Consider the following 14058-nt stretch of genomic DNA (forward strand, 5'->3'; position numbering starts at 1 on the left):
AGTAGCATCCTGGGTCAGAAAGGGTCTGATCCTGGAAATATTTTTTAGATGAAAATGGCAGGTTTGCGAGAGGTGCTGAATGTGTGGTTTGAAGGAGAGGGAGGAGTCAAGGATTACTCCAAGACAGCGCACTTGGGGGCTAGAGGAGACAGTAGTGCCATCAATAGATAATGAGATTGTGGGCGGTGAGGTTATGCGGGAGGGAGGGAAGATGATCAGCTCAGTTTTAGACATGTTAAGTTTAAGAAAGCGCTGGGACATCCAAACAGAAAATAGGATTTTGGTACTTACCAGGTAAATCCTTTTATTTGAATCCATAGGGGGCACTGGAGTACTCTTGGGATATGGACGGTTTCCACTGGAAGAAGGCACTGAATAAATTAATTTTTGAAACTACTCCTCCCCTCCATATCCCAGAGTACCTCAGTGTTTTTTACTGAGCCGAACAGGAGCGATAGAGAGGTTGACAATGGAGAATTACATATAACATAACGGACAACAATAAAGTTGACACATAACGTAACTGACAACTAAACAGTTGACACCATAACCGATTAGAACTTGTTAAATTTGAACCAGTCGGTGAGAATGTGTTACCATAAGATCTACTGAACTTACCCCAAACCAGGTAAACTGCTCTGGGTGGGCGTCCAGTGCCCCCTATGGATTCAAAGAAAAGGATTTACCTGGTAAGTACCAAAATCCTATTTTCTTTTTCATCCACTAGGGGTCACTGGAGTACTCTTGGGACATACCAAAGTTTTCCCCGTGGGCGGGAGAGCTGTTTGGCACCTGTAACACTAGGCGGCCAAAGCTAGATGCTGATGCCGCAAACGTATCAAACTTGTAAAAGCGCACAAACGTGTGCACTGAAGACCATGTAGCCGCCCGGCAAAGCTGTGTCGTAGAAGCTCCACGACTCGCTGCCCATGATGTTCCCACAGCACGTGTGGAATGAGCTGTTACTGACGTAGGCGGCTGTAACCTAGCATGAAGGTAAGCCTGACGTATGGTCAGTTTAATCCATCTGGATAAGGTCTGCTTAGAAGCTGGCCAACCCATCTTGGCAGCATCATAGAGAACAAACAACATATCCGTCTTACGAACTGTAGACGTTCGGGATACATAAACGCGTAATGCGCGTACCACATCCAAGGTTCCAGAACTTCCTGTTAATACAGGAACTACTATTGGTTGATTGATGTGAAAAGATGACACTACCTTTGGTAGGAAAGCAGGATTCGTCCGAAGTTCCGCTCTGTCATCGTGAAATACTAAATACGGTGGCTTGCACGACAAGGCACCCAAATCTGAAACACGCCTTGCTGAAGCTAAGGCTAAAAGAAAAAATGTTTTCCAAGTGAGAAATTTAATATCCACTTGTTGTAAGGGTTCAAAGTATAAGGACTGTAAGAAATCTAAAACCAGATTCAAGTCCCATGGCGCTGTAGGTGGAATGAATGGAGGCTGTACTCTGAGTACACCCTGCAGAAAAGTATGTACCGACGGCAACAGAGCCAATTTTCTTTAAAAGAAAATTGACAACGCAGATATCTGCACTTTTAGTGTGGATAGACGCAGTCCTCCATCTAACCCTATCTGTAGAAATAACAAAAGACGAGATAACTTGACAGATGATGTCGGAAACTTCCGAGCTTCACACCAACCTATATAAGCATGCCAGATCCTGTAATAATGAGCTGCTATAACCGGCTTCCTAGCTCGTAACATGGTTGGTATAACCGATTCAGGAATGCCCTCTCTTCTTAAGAGGGCGGTCTCAGCAGCCACCCCGTCAAACGCAGCCGCGCTAAATCAGGGTAAAGGAACGGACCCTGTTGTAACAGGTCCGGACGTAGTGGGAGCGGCCAAGGATCGTCTGCGAGTAGTCCGCGGAGATCCGAGAACCAAGCTCTCCGAGGCCAATGAGGCGCCACTAGTATGACTGTGACGGACTCTCTCTTGATCCGTTTTAGCAACAGAGGGAGCAGCGGAAACGGTGGAAACAGATAAACGAGGCTGTACGGCCACGCAACTGTGAGAGCATCCACCGCCACCGCCTTTGGATCTCTCGTTCTGGACACATACTGGGGCATTTGGTGATTGTGGCGAGATGCCATCAGATCCACTTGAGGGTAACCCCACCTTTGGACCAACATGTGAAACACTTCTGGATTTAATGCCCATCCTCCTGGATGAAAATCCCGACGACTGAGATAATCTGCCTCCCAGTTGTCCACTCCCGGAATGAACACTGCTGACAATATCACCTGGTGATATTCAGCCCACCTGAGGATCCGAGCTACTTTCCGCATTGCCATGCGGCTTCTCGTTCCTCCTTGCTTCTTGATGTATGCGACCGCCGTCGCATTGTCTGACTGCACCTGGACAGTCTGAAACCGAAACATGTGCACTGCTTGTCATAGCGCATTGTAAATTGCCCGGAGTTCCAGGACATTTATAGACAGCAATCTTTCGTGATCTGCCCAGAGACCCTGGAGCCGACAACTTTGAACTACAGCTCCCCAGCCTCTGAGACTCGCGTCTGTCGATAGAATTATCCAATTCCAGATGCCAAACCGTTTCCCTGCGGTTAGATTGTGTACTTTTAACCACCAGAGAAGAGACACTCTGGCCTGTGGCGACAACTTCACCCTGTGGTGAATCTGCAGATGCGAGCCCGACCATTGTGCTAGCACATCTAGTTGAAAAGGACGTGAGTGAAATCTTCCGAACTGAAGCGCTTCGAAAGCTGCCACCATTGTGCCTAAGAGGCGAATGCACAAATGTACCGAGACTGTGCGTGGCTTGAGTACTAATTGTACTAGATGACGAATGACCTGAACCTTCTCTGGTAGGTAAATTCTTTGATTTACTGTATCGAGAATCATACCTAGCAATTGAAGTCGCTGAGACGGAATCAGATGTGATTTCTTGAAATTGACTATCCAACCGTGCCAAAACTAGTACATTGTATGTTAGCAACGCCTGTTGGAGAAGCATCTGTTGAGACGGAGCCTTGATGAGCAAATCGTCCAGATACGGAACAATTATTACTCCTAGGGATCTGAGATGAGCTATCATCACCGACATCACCTTGGTGAATACCCGAGGCGCTGATGAAAGGCCAAACGGTAGAGCCTGAAACTGGTAATGGTCTTGCCGTATTGCAAACCGCAAGAACCTCTGATGAGGTGGCCAAATCGGAATGTGTAGGTACGCATCTTTGAGATCCAGCGCAATCATGAATTCCTGTGGCTCTAACCCTGCAATTACTGACCGCAGAGATTCCATCTTGAATCTGTAGTAAGTGACGTACTGATTGAGGCCCTTTAAGTTCAATATTGGCCTGACCGACCCGTCTGGCTTTGGTACCACAAACAGACTGGAATAATAACCCTGCCCCTGTTGTTGTACAGGGACCGGAATCAAACTGCTGCATTCAGCAGAGACTGAATGGCAATCTGCAGAACCGCCTTCTTGTCGTCCGACACAGGCAGACCTGTCTTGAAAAACCGCATTGGCGGAAGACAATCGAACTCTATTTTGTAACCTTTTAACCCTAAATTGCGGATCCACCCATCTGTGGACGTCTGAAGCCACGCCCCCTGAAACGTCTGAAGGCGTGCTCCCACAATTGGAGATCCGAGATGGGCTGGGAGCCCGTCATGCCACTGGCTTGTTGGCGACCTTAGCGTCTTGACGACTTGTGTTGGTTTGTTGGGCACCACGTCCCCGACCTCTTCTACCAAGCGTGGCCACTCCTCTTCCCCACCCACAAAAGGACTGAGTTCTAAAGGATTTGAACGCCGGACCAGAATATTTGCGTCTAGGTACCGTTGGAGGCACTGGTAAGAAAACAGACTTTCCTCCCGTGGCCTCAGAAATCCATCTGTCCAATTCAGGACAGCTTCTCGCCACCGTAAGGTAACGCCTCTATACCTTTTTTGACCTCCGCTTGCCAAGAACGTAGCAAGAGTGCTCGTCGTGCTGTGACTAGCGATGATGAAAGGCGAGAAGTAAGCTGACATACGTCAGTAGAAGCTGTACATAGATAGTCAGCAGCTTCCCAGATTTGATCAGCGAGAAGTATAAGATGATCGTCCTGTAGAGCCGACTTGAGCTCTTTTATCCATACCATTAGCGCCTTAGTTACCCAAATGCCAACCAACCCAGGTCTCAGCAGCACTCCTGCTGCTATATACATGGACTTTAGCAAAGCTTCTATTTTACGGTCTGCAGGGTCTTTAAGCGTAGTAGCAGTTGGTACTGGTATGGTTAATTTCCTTGTAAGCTTAGATACGGACGAATCCACCAATGGCGGATTCTCCCATGTAGCTGTCATGGACTCTGGAAACGGGTAACTCGACTTAAATCTGCAAGGTATAGAAAACCGTTTATCCGGATTCTTTCGTGTTTCTAATAACATTTTATTAAGAGATTCCGAAACAAGAAAACACATCGGAGATCTCTGTCGTTTAGTAAAGACTACTTCATCATTTGTCAGAGGCTCCTCAGTTTCTGTAAACTTCAGAGACTGACGCACCGCTCTGATGAGATTATCAATGCCCGGGCTGTCAAAATCGTCACTATCTGACTGCTGGTCTATTTCGCCCTCCTCACCCTCATCCGCAGTGAGGTCTAGCATAGCAGAAACTGGCAAATTATAAGACAAAAGAAACATCCCTTCCACCCAAGGTGGACTTGGACTTTTGGCCAGATTGAGACCCCTCTGGTAACTCTAGCGGTCTCATCTTAGACTCAGATCTTGCCGCCTCCCGCTCTTGACGAGTGGCGGCCAATTCTGATTGCAATCCAACCAGAACATTTGCAAGCATAGCCCATGGAGGGTCCGGAGATGAAACTGGCTTTAAAACTGGAGTGGAAATCGTATTTGTAGCTAAATTCACAAAAAATACTGTACATGTGGTAGATCCATCAGGCAACACACTTTTACAGACATGACAAGCAAATAGCTTTTTAGACTTTGCTGGTGCCTTACTCATTATGCAGACAGACAATACAAACTACAAACAGAGACAATTTGCACGACTCAGTAAATAGCACTAAGGTTCTTGTATATATATATATATATATCTGGCAAAATGCAGTGCACGCCAGTAATATGAAAAACCTGATCCCAAATTCCCCTAACACCCCTGCGTCTTAGTAGAGATGTAGTATAGGAACCCTGGAAACAGGAAAAAAAACAGGAAGCATGGTTAAATATCCAAGTTTCCAGTATAACACAAACAAAAATGCAGATTATCCTCACTAAACTGCAAATATATACATATTCTGATACAAGGCTTAATAGCCTACTAAAAAACCCCTGTATCACTGTTGCACCTTCTTATGTGCCTCCCCCACCCCCACCCCCCGTGCTCCGTGTACTGCTCTCTGTACACGGAGCCGGAGGAGCCGTGGAACGCACAGCATGGAGCCGTGGAGCGGCCTATGCACGTGTGGCTCAGGGACAGCGGGGATCTCATTAGATGCGGCGGCGCTGGAAGCAGCGGCCAGCGGGAGCCGGAGAGCGCATAGCATAGAGCCGTGAAGCGGCCTATGCACGCGCAACTCCGGGTAACGGCGGGGCTTGTCAGCGGTGTCAGTGCTGGAAGCGGCGGCGGGTGCTCTCCCCAATACAGTTCCCCACACAGCGGGGCGGCAGCGTGAGCTGACCGCCCCTACCCAACATACCTGGACTCTCTGTAGTGAGGGCTATGACGGGGCTTCTTGTTCAAGCTCTGTCCAGCTTCTTGCAGGCAGCCTGCACGTGGTGTGAGGGAGCTCTTTTTAGAGAGGTCCGACACCCACAGCTGCTCTGTAGCAGCTTCCACTATCCCGGACCCACGCCTATTGGAAGGGGGGAAGGGATGTGGCAATCGATGAAAAAAAGAAAAACTTAGAAAAAATTCCAATAAATGTGGACAAACTCCACAAGCCTTCTAACTGTGTCGAGCACAGAAAAAACACTGAGGTACTCTGGGATATGGAGGGGAGGAGTAGTTTCAAAAATTAATTTATTCAGTGCCTTCTTCCAGTGGAAGCCGTCCATATCCCAAGAGTACTCCAGTGACCCCTAGTGGATGAAAAAGAAATAGCAGAGAGACAGTTGGAGATTCGAGTGAGAAGAGCAGAGGAGAGGTCCGGAGAGGAAAGATAGATTTGAGTGTCATCAGCATAGAGATGATATTGGAAATCAAAAGAGTTAATGAACTTACCTAGTGAGGATGTATAGAGAGAGAAAAGAAGAGGACCAAGAACAGATCCTTGGGGTACACCTACAGTTAGTGGAAGTGAGGGGGAGGTGGAGTCATGAGAGGAGATGGAGAATGAATGGTCAGAGAGGTAGGAAGACAGCCAAGAGAGGGCAGTATCACGCAGACCAATGGAGTGAAGGATTTGCAGTAGGAGAGGGTGGTCCACAGTGTCAAAAGCAGCAGAGAGATCAAGAAGAATAAGTAGAGAGTAGTGGCCCTTAGATTTAGCAGCATGGAGGTCATTGCAGACTTTTGTAAGGGCAGTTTCAGTGGAGTGGAGAGGACGGAAGCCAGACTGGAATGGGTCAAGAAGTGAGTGTGAGGAAAGAAAGGAAGTAAGGTGGTTGTAGACAATACGCTCAAGGAGTTTGGAGGCAAAAGGGAGAAGAGATATGGGTCAGTAGTTGGAGAGAGTGTTTGGATCAAGGGTAGGTTTTTTAAGAAGAGGAGAGATGAGTGCATGCTTGAAGGCAGAGGGGACAGTGCCTGATGAGAGAGAGAGATTGAGAAGGTGGGAAAGATGGGAACTGTCAGAAGGAGAGAGGTAGCGGAGGAGGCGGGAGGGTATAGGGTCAAAAGGGGAGGTGGTAAGGGGAGAGGAACGAATGAGGGCCATGACTTTCTCACCAGATGCATGGGAGAAAGATGTAAGAGTTGGTGAGAGGGATGGGGAGGGGTGGTAAGTTATGGGAGGAGGCTGGTTGATGATGGTCTGGTGTGATGTGATGTCCTGACGTATGGAATCAATTTTGGACGTGAAGTAAGTGGCAAAGTCAAGAGCAGAGAGTGAGTAGGGGAGACGAGGTGGAGGTGGGCAGAGGAGTGAGTTGAGAGTGGCAAAGAGGCGCCGGGGGTTGGAAGACTGGGAGGAGATGAGGTTCTTGAAGTATGACTGTTTAGCAAGGGAAAGGGCAGCCAGCACTGAAGGATGAGAGCATAAGTTTGAAATGGAGGAAATCTGCCTTAGAGCATGATTTCCTCCAGTGCTCAGCAGTACGTGAGCATGTTTGCAGATATCTGGTGTATTTAGTGTGCCAGGGTTGAGGTGTTAATTTGCGAGGGTGAATAGTGGTTGAGCAACAGAGTCAAGAGCAGAAGTAAGGGATGCATTGTATATGGAAGTGGCTTGTTCAGGGCATGAGAGAGACAGTATAGGAGAGAGAAGTGAGTCAAACAGGGAGGAAAGGAATGTGGTGTCAATAGCCTCAATGTTACGCTTAGTGATCGTAGCCTTAGGAGGTAGAGATGGGGAAGCAGAGAGAGGTAGGTTAAAGGAGAGCAGGGGGTGGTCAGAGAGGGGAAATGGGGAGTTGGAGAAATCAGAAATATCACAACGGTGAGTGAAGACCAGATCCAGTGAACTCCCATTCACATGGGAGGGTGAGGAGGTCCACTGGGAGAGTCCAAGTGAAGAGGTGAGGTTAAGGAGTTTAGAGGCAGGGGATTGTGTGGGGATATCGATAGGGATGTTGAAATCACCTAGGATAATGAATGGAATGTCAGAAGAGAGGAAGTGAGGAAGCCAGAAAGCAAAGTTGTCAATGAATTTGGGGGCGGTAAATGACAGCTACTCTAAGATGGACTGGTTGGAAGAGGCGTATAGCATGGACCTCAAATGTAGAGAATGTAAGGGACGGTTCTGGTGGTATGAGTTGGTAGCAGTAACTAGAAGGTAAAAGGATCCCAACACCACAATTGTTTTCAAATATGACGATCATTGCCGGGGCAGGGCTGAATTTAGATGTCTGGTCTAGGAGATGAACAGAATGGCTGCTTCTTAAAGCTCATTACCAATACAATATTTTTTAATTACTGTTAGCAGTCATTTAAATAGTGCACACATATTCTGCAGTGCTTTACAGAGAATATTTGACCATTTACGTCAGTCCCTGCCCCAGTGAAGTTTACAATCTATAATCCCTTCTACATGTATACATGTACACACTAGGATTCAGTGCAATGGGGTAATTGGTTCTAAAGTGGAAGAGGAGAGGGAGCTGAGTGTGAAAGGGGAAGGGAAATGTGACTGGGGCTGAAAAAGGGATAGAGCGGTGGTACGGCGTACCTTTAAGAAATATGTTGCTGGTACGCCGTATCACCCGCCCCGCTGTAGTTTTGTTTTGTTTTTTTAATCAAATGTATGCCCCGCCAGCCGCTGAATCCCAAAGTCCCAGCTGCGGCTCACAATAAAGCCTCTGCCTCCGCCTAATTGGCTCCTGCATGCACGGAGGAGCCCAGCAGCTGCAGCAACCGCCGCCTCCGCCATGGTCGCCGGTCACGGTGGTGAGGTGACCACCGTGACTCAGACTGAGGAGTCAGGACTATCTGACTGGCTGCTGGTGCTTGAACAGTGCTTTGGCGGGAGGAGGGTAGGAGGAAAATCAGAGACGCTAAGAAGAAGGTAGTTTGGTGGGGCCCATGAGAGTAGGGGGGATGTGACATGGAGGAATGGTGTTTGGAGGGGGTGGGGAGTGACGGGGAGAGGGGCAGTGCTGCAAGTATGGTGGTAAGGGGCAAAATTGCCAGCCGGTACACAGTACTGCTGGCCCGATTGACATGCTTGCTGCTGCTGCTGTGTGGGGGGAGGAAAGCGCAGTGCGCGCCTCTCCTGCCACTCAATGCTCAGTGAAGTCTGGTCTCCGGCAGTGTGAATCTCAAATGAGGCGCCAGTTCGTTAGCCAATCAGAGTTCGTGGACCGGCAGCTGCGGCTCCTGATTGGCTGCCGGTCCACAAGCTCTGATTGGCTAACAAAGCAGCAGTAGAGGCGCGCACTGCGTTCTCCTCCCCTCACACAGCAGCTAAGAGAACAACAGCAGCGATGATCAGCATGGGGGGGGGGGGGAGATATGCACTGTGGAGCATTTGTGTATCTGGCACTGTGGGGCATTTGTGTACCTGGCACTGTGGGGCATTTGTGTTCCTGGCACTGTCGGGCCTTTGTGTACCTGGCACTGTCGGGCCTTTGTGTACATGGCACTGTCGGGCCTTTGTGTACCTGGCACTGTGAGGGCATATCAGGCACTGTAGGAGCATACCTGGCACTGCTGGGGGCATATGTGTATCTGGCACAGTGGGGGCGTATCTGGTACTGTGGGGGCATATGTGTATGTGGCACTGTGGGGGCATATCTAGCACTGGGGGCATATGTGTATCTGGCCCCCCATATGGTATCATGCCCCAGTTTTCATTGGCCACACCCCATGTGGCATGTGGCCACACCCATTTTTTGGCGCACACGCCTTCGCCGCGCGCACATAGTACCACTAAGAAATGTTTTTTACTTGCACCACTGGGATAGAGTGACTTAGAGAGAAAAAGAGGAGGGCCTTAGAGTGATAAAAAAGGAGACAGGGGCTAAGGAGGAGACTGAGGGGCTGATTTATAAAGCCTGGTGAAGTGATAAAGTGGAAGGTGATAAAGCACCAGCCAGTCAGCTCCTAACTGTCATTTTTCAAACCCAGCCTGTAACATGGAAGTTAGGAGCTGATTGGCTGGTGCGTTGTCACCTTCCACTTTATCACTTCACCAGGCTTAATAAATCTGCTCCTGAGAGTGAAAAAAGGAGGCGGGGGACTGAGAGTGAAAAAGGAGGAGGAGTCTGAGAGTGAAAAAGGAAGAGATTAGAGTGAAATAGGAAGTGTGGTTGACAGGAGTGAGTGAGAATAAGTATGAAGGAGGAGGAGACAGTGTTTGAGGAGGAGGGGTAAATCTCAGAAGGCTGAATGCGAAAGAGGGAGGAGGTGAAGAATGAAAGAGAAACTGAGAGGGGAAAAAATGCGTGAGCTGATGGAGAAACAGGTGTAGAGGGCTGAGTGTAAAAGAAATGGAATGCGATAACAGTGAAAGAGGAATAAGAGTAAGAGGAGGGGTCAGTATAAGAGTGAAAGAGGAGGAGAACATAGGAATAGCTGTTTGCAGGAATCTTTGACATTCAAACTTGCTTTATTCTTGATCAGTGGTTCTGACCTCAACCCTCAAGTGTTTCCGACAGGTCATGTAATGAGGATATTTGTCTGTGGGGGTGTGGTATAGAAGGTAGATAGTAACTAGGTCGACCACTATTGGTCGACAGTAACTAGATCGACAGGGTCTCTAGGTTGACATGGTCTTTAGGTCGACAGGCTCTAGGTCAGTGATGGCTAACCTTGACACTCCAGCTGTTGTTGAACTACACATCCCAGCATGCCCTGCATCAGTTTTAGCAAGGCCAAATAGCAAAACTGTAGCAGGGCATGCTGGGATGTGTAGATCAACAACATCTGGAGTGTCAAGGTTAGCCATCAATGGTCTAGGTCGACAGGTCAAAAGGTCGACATGAGTTTTTTATGTTTTTTTGGTGTTGTTTTCTTCGTAGAGTGACCGGGAACCCCAATTAGTGCACCGTGTCCCCTCGCATGGCAAGCGAACTTCGGGAAAGGTTACCGTTCCAATCGTAGTCCACGTGGATCGTGAAGTATGAAAAGATTCAAAAAAAGAAAAAATCGTGAAAAACTCATGTCGACCTTTTGACCTGTCGACCTAGAACATGTCGACCTAGAAACACTGTCGACCTAGTTACTGTCGACCAATAGTGGTCGACCTAGACACTGTCAACCTAGAGACCAGATCCCATCTGTGGGATCACGTGAGATTATTATTATTGACCAAACAAAAAAGATTAATTCACCTGTGCATGATTAAAAAAATCACAAAACATGTCCTGTTGGTGATACTTGAGGACTGGAATTGAAAACCATTGTTCTAGGGAAAAGGGCTATCACTTAGCAACAGCTGGGGGGCAGTGGCCCTCATTCCGAGTCGTTCGCTCGGTAATTTTCATCGCATCGCAGTGAAATTCCACTTAGTACGCATGCGCAATATTCGACAAAATAACAGGTGGCGCTTGACAATCAATTAAAGTATAAAAACATTTATTTAAGTACAATGAATAAGGTTACAACACACTCCCGGGAGAATAAAATAATATGACAAAATTCACAATGATAAAAAATGTGCACTATAATAAGGCTTCTTAATCAATTCCTCAGAAAACCAGTTGTAATTAGTAAACCTATATGCACATATTTAGTAGGTGACAGTGCCTGAATGATTTTCACTGTATTAAATACACTTTTGATGCAATCAAAATTTAAATATAAAATATAACATATATGTGTAAATAATTAATGTGATATCATAACATGAGTCACTCACGCCTTAGTATACCAGAAGGTACTGTACACGTCACAAATCCATTGCTGTGGATTGTAGGTTATGAAGGTGCATTGGTGAGTTACCTCCGCTGGGCAGGAGCCTGTTCTGTCCTTGCTCCCTGGTGTCGTCTCGCTAGTCTATCAGAGACACACACCAGAGCCTCAGCGGGTATGAGTGGTGCTGCGCCGTGCAGTGAGCCTCAGCAAGCCGTTCAGATGGTTAGCACTGCCTCCGGTACCTCCGCACTTGCAGACGGGAGGCTGTAGGCTGGATTTCCGGAGTTTACCGGTCTGCGCCGGGCTGAAGGGGAACAGCACCCGTAGATTGCACTTCCCCTGATGGCGTGGTCGGCCGTAGCAACGGGGATTGGAGATAAAGTGCAGGTGCAGGTGCTCCCAATATCGGTGCTATGTGAGCGGGCTCCTTTGCACGGACAATGCGTAAATGCAGCAGCTAATGAGAGTGTGGATCCTTGCGGAAAAAGCCTGTGTCCTTAACGCGTTTCAACGCCAGCAGGGCGTCTTTTTCTAAAGGCAGGTATCATTGCACTGCGACTGCGCCAAGTAATTTAACAATGAAGATAGTATTTTTACTCACGGCTTTTTCTTCGCTCCGGCGATCGTAGTGTGATTGACAGGAAATGGGTGTTACTGGGCGGAAACACGGCGTTTTATGGGCGTGTGGGAAAAAAACGCTACCGTTTCCGGAAAAAACGCAGGAGTGGCCGGAGAAACGGGGGAGTGTCTGGGCGAACGCTGGGTGTGTTTGTGACGTCAAACCAGGAACGACAAGCACTGAACTGATCGCAGATGCCGAGTAAGTCTGGAGCTACTCAGAAACTGCTACGAGGTGTGTAATCGCAATATTGCGAATACATCGTTCGCATTTTTAAGATGCTAAGATTCACTCCCAGTAGGCGGCGGCTTAGCATGAGCAAATCTGCTAAAATCCGCTTGCGAGCGACCAACTCGGAATGAGGGCCAGTGAGCAGACCTCATGGTTATTTTTGGAACAAGGTAAAGGAAAAAGATTTTGCTTGGCTTGCTCTTTCTGTCCGGGTCAGATTAAGGCTTGTGGGTGGCCCCGGGGCAACTAGGTTTCGGTGGCGTCACCAACAAAATTGATCAAATTAGGATGTCCAATCGCGGGATTGGCGGAATCCCGGGATTTGAGGCCAAAAATGCCGGGATTTGAATTCCGGGATTGGAGCCTCCAATCCTGGGATTCACGGGATTAAACTGCGCATGCGCATTGTGTTTTTTTGAAGATGCAGTGGGCCCCGGCTGACCGGCTGTGTGGGGCGTGACGTCAGTGAGATCACGCTGCGCATCCGCACACCTTCTCTCCGGCGGCCCGCTGCATCTTCAGCTGCACACCTGCCTTGATCTTAAATGGAGAAGGACGCCGCCAGACTGTGCTCCTGCCTACCTCTGGACTGCTTTACTGCATAGTGAGTATGTTATTATTATTATTATTTTTATCTGAACTTGAAATGGGCGGGGATGGGGTAGGAGGAATATTGAATCACAGTTCAATCCTGCAATTTTCAATCCCGATCCCCAGTATTGAAAAAAATGCCCCAGTATTGGCCTCCCTAATCACAATCCAACATGCTCCACCGCTTACTGCAGTGAGGGATCAATGGGAGTCGTCTGGCCACTGGATGTAGATAGGAGGACTTCCCAGCACTTAATTCGTTGCACTGTGATAGCAGTGAATCTGGTAACAGCAGCTCTGGGTCCTAGAGCCTGCCGACTCTAGCAGGTAAGTAGAGGCAACACAGAGCCCTCTACTGCTTACCTACTGCAGTCGGCAGGCGCCAAGACCCGGCGCCACTGTGAGCCAGCAAATGAGCAATGTTTGTGGCAGTGTGGGGACCCTGAGGTATTATCTGGCCTACCCGTTATAACACGAGTAGCTGTAAAAATAAGATTTTACTTACCGGTAAATCTATTTCTCGTAGTCCGTAGAGGATGCTAGGACTCCGTAAGGACCATGGGGGATAGACGGGCTCCGCAGGAGATAGGGCACTTTAAGAAAGCTTTGGATTCTGGGTGTGCACTGGCTCCTCCCTCTATGCCCCTTCTCCAGACCTCAGTTAGGGAAACTGTGCCCAGAGGAGATGGACAGTACGAGGAAGGATTTTTGTAAATCTAAGGGCGAGATCCATACCAGCCACACCAATCACACCATATAACTTGTGATAAACTACCCAGTTAACAGTATGAACAACAACATAGCCTCGGGTCAACCGATAAACTATAACATAACCCTTATGTAAGCAATAACTATAAACAAGTCTTGCAGAAGAAGTCCGCACATGGGACGGGCGCCCAGCATCCTCTACGGACTACGAGAAATAGATTTACCGGTAAGTAAAATCTTATTTTCTCTAACGTCCTTGAGGATGCTGGGACTCCGTAAGGACCATGGGGATTATACCAAAGCTCCCAAACGGGCGGGAGAGTGCGGATGACTCTGCAGCACCGCTTGAGCAAACAGGAGGTCCTCCTCAGCCAGGGTATCAAACTTATAGAACTTTGCAAAGGTGTTTGACCCCGACCAAGTAGCTGCTCGGCACAACTGTAATGCCGAGACCCC

At 48.2% G+C, this 14058-nt stretch overlaps 1 protein-coding gene across 2 annotated transcripts in view; it reads right to left on the reverse strand.

Moving 5' to 3' along the window:
- Window positions 1-14058, reverse strand: part of LOC134965589 (membrane-spanning 4-domains subfamily A member 4D-like) — a 103164-nt gene that overhangs the window by 41228 nt on the left and 47878 nt on the right. The gene's annotated exons all lie outside the window — the stretch shown is intronic.

Source organism: Pseudophryne corroboree, chromosome 10 (assembly GCF_028390025.1).
Source record: "Pseudophryne corroboree isolate aPseCor3 chromosome 10, aPseCor3.hap2, whole genome shotgun sequence".
Taxonomy (NCBI): Eukaryota; Metazoa; Chordata; class Amphibia; order Anura; family Myobatrachidae; genus Pseudophryne; species Pseudophryne corroboree.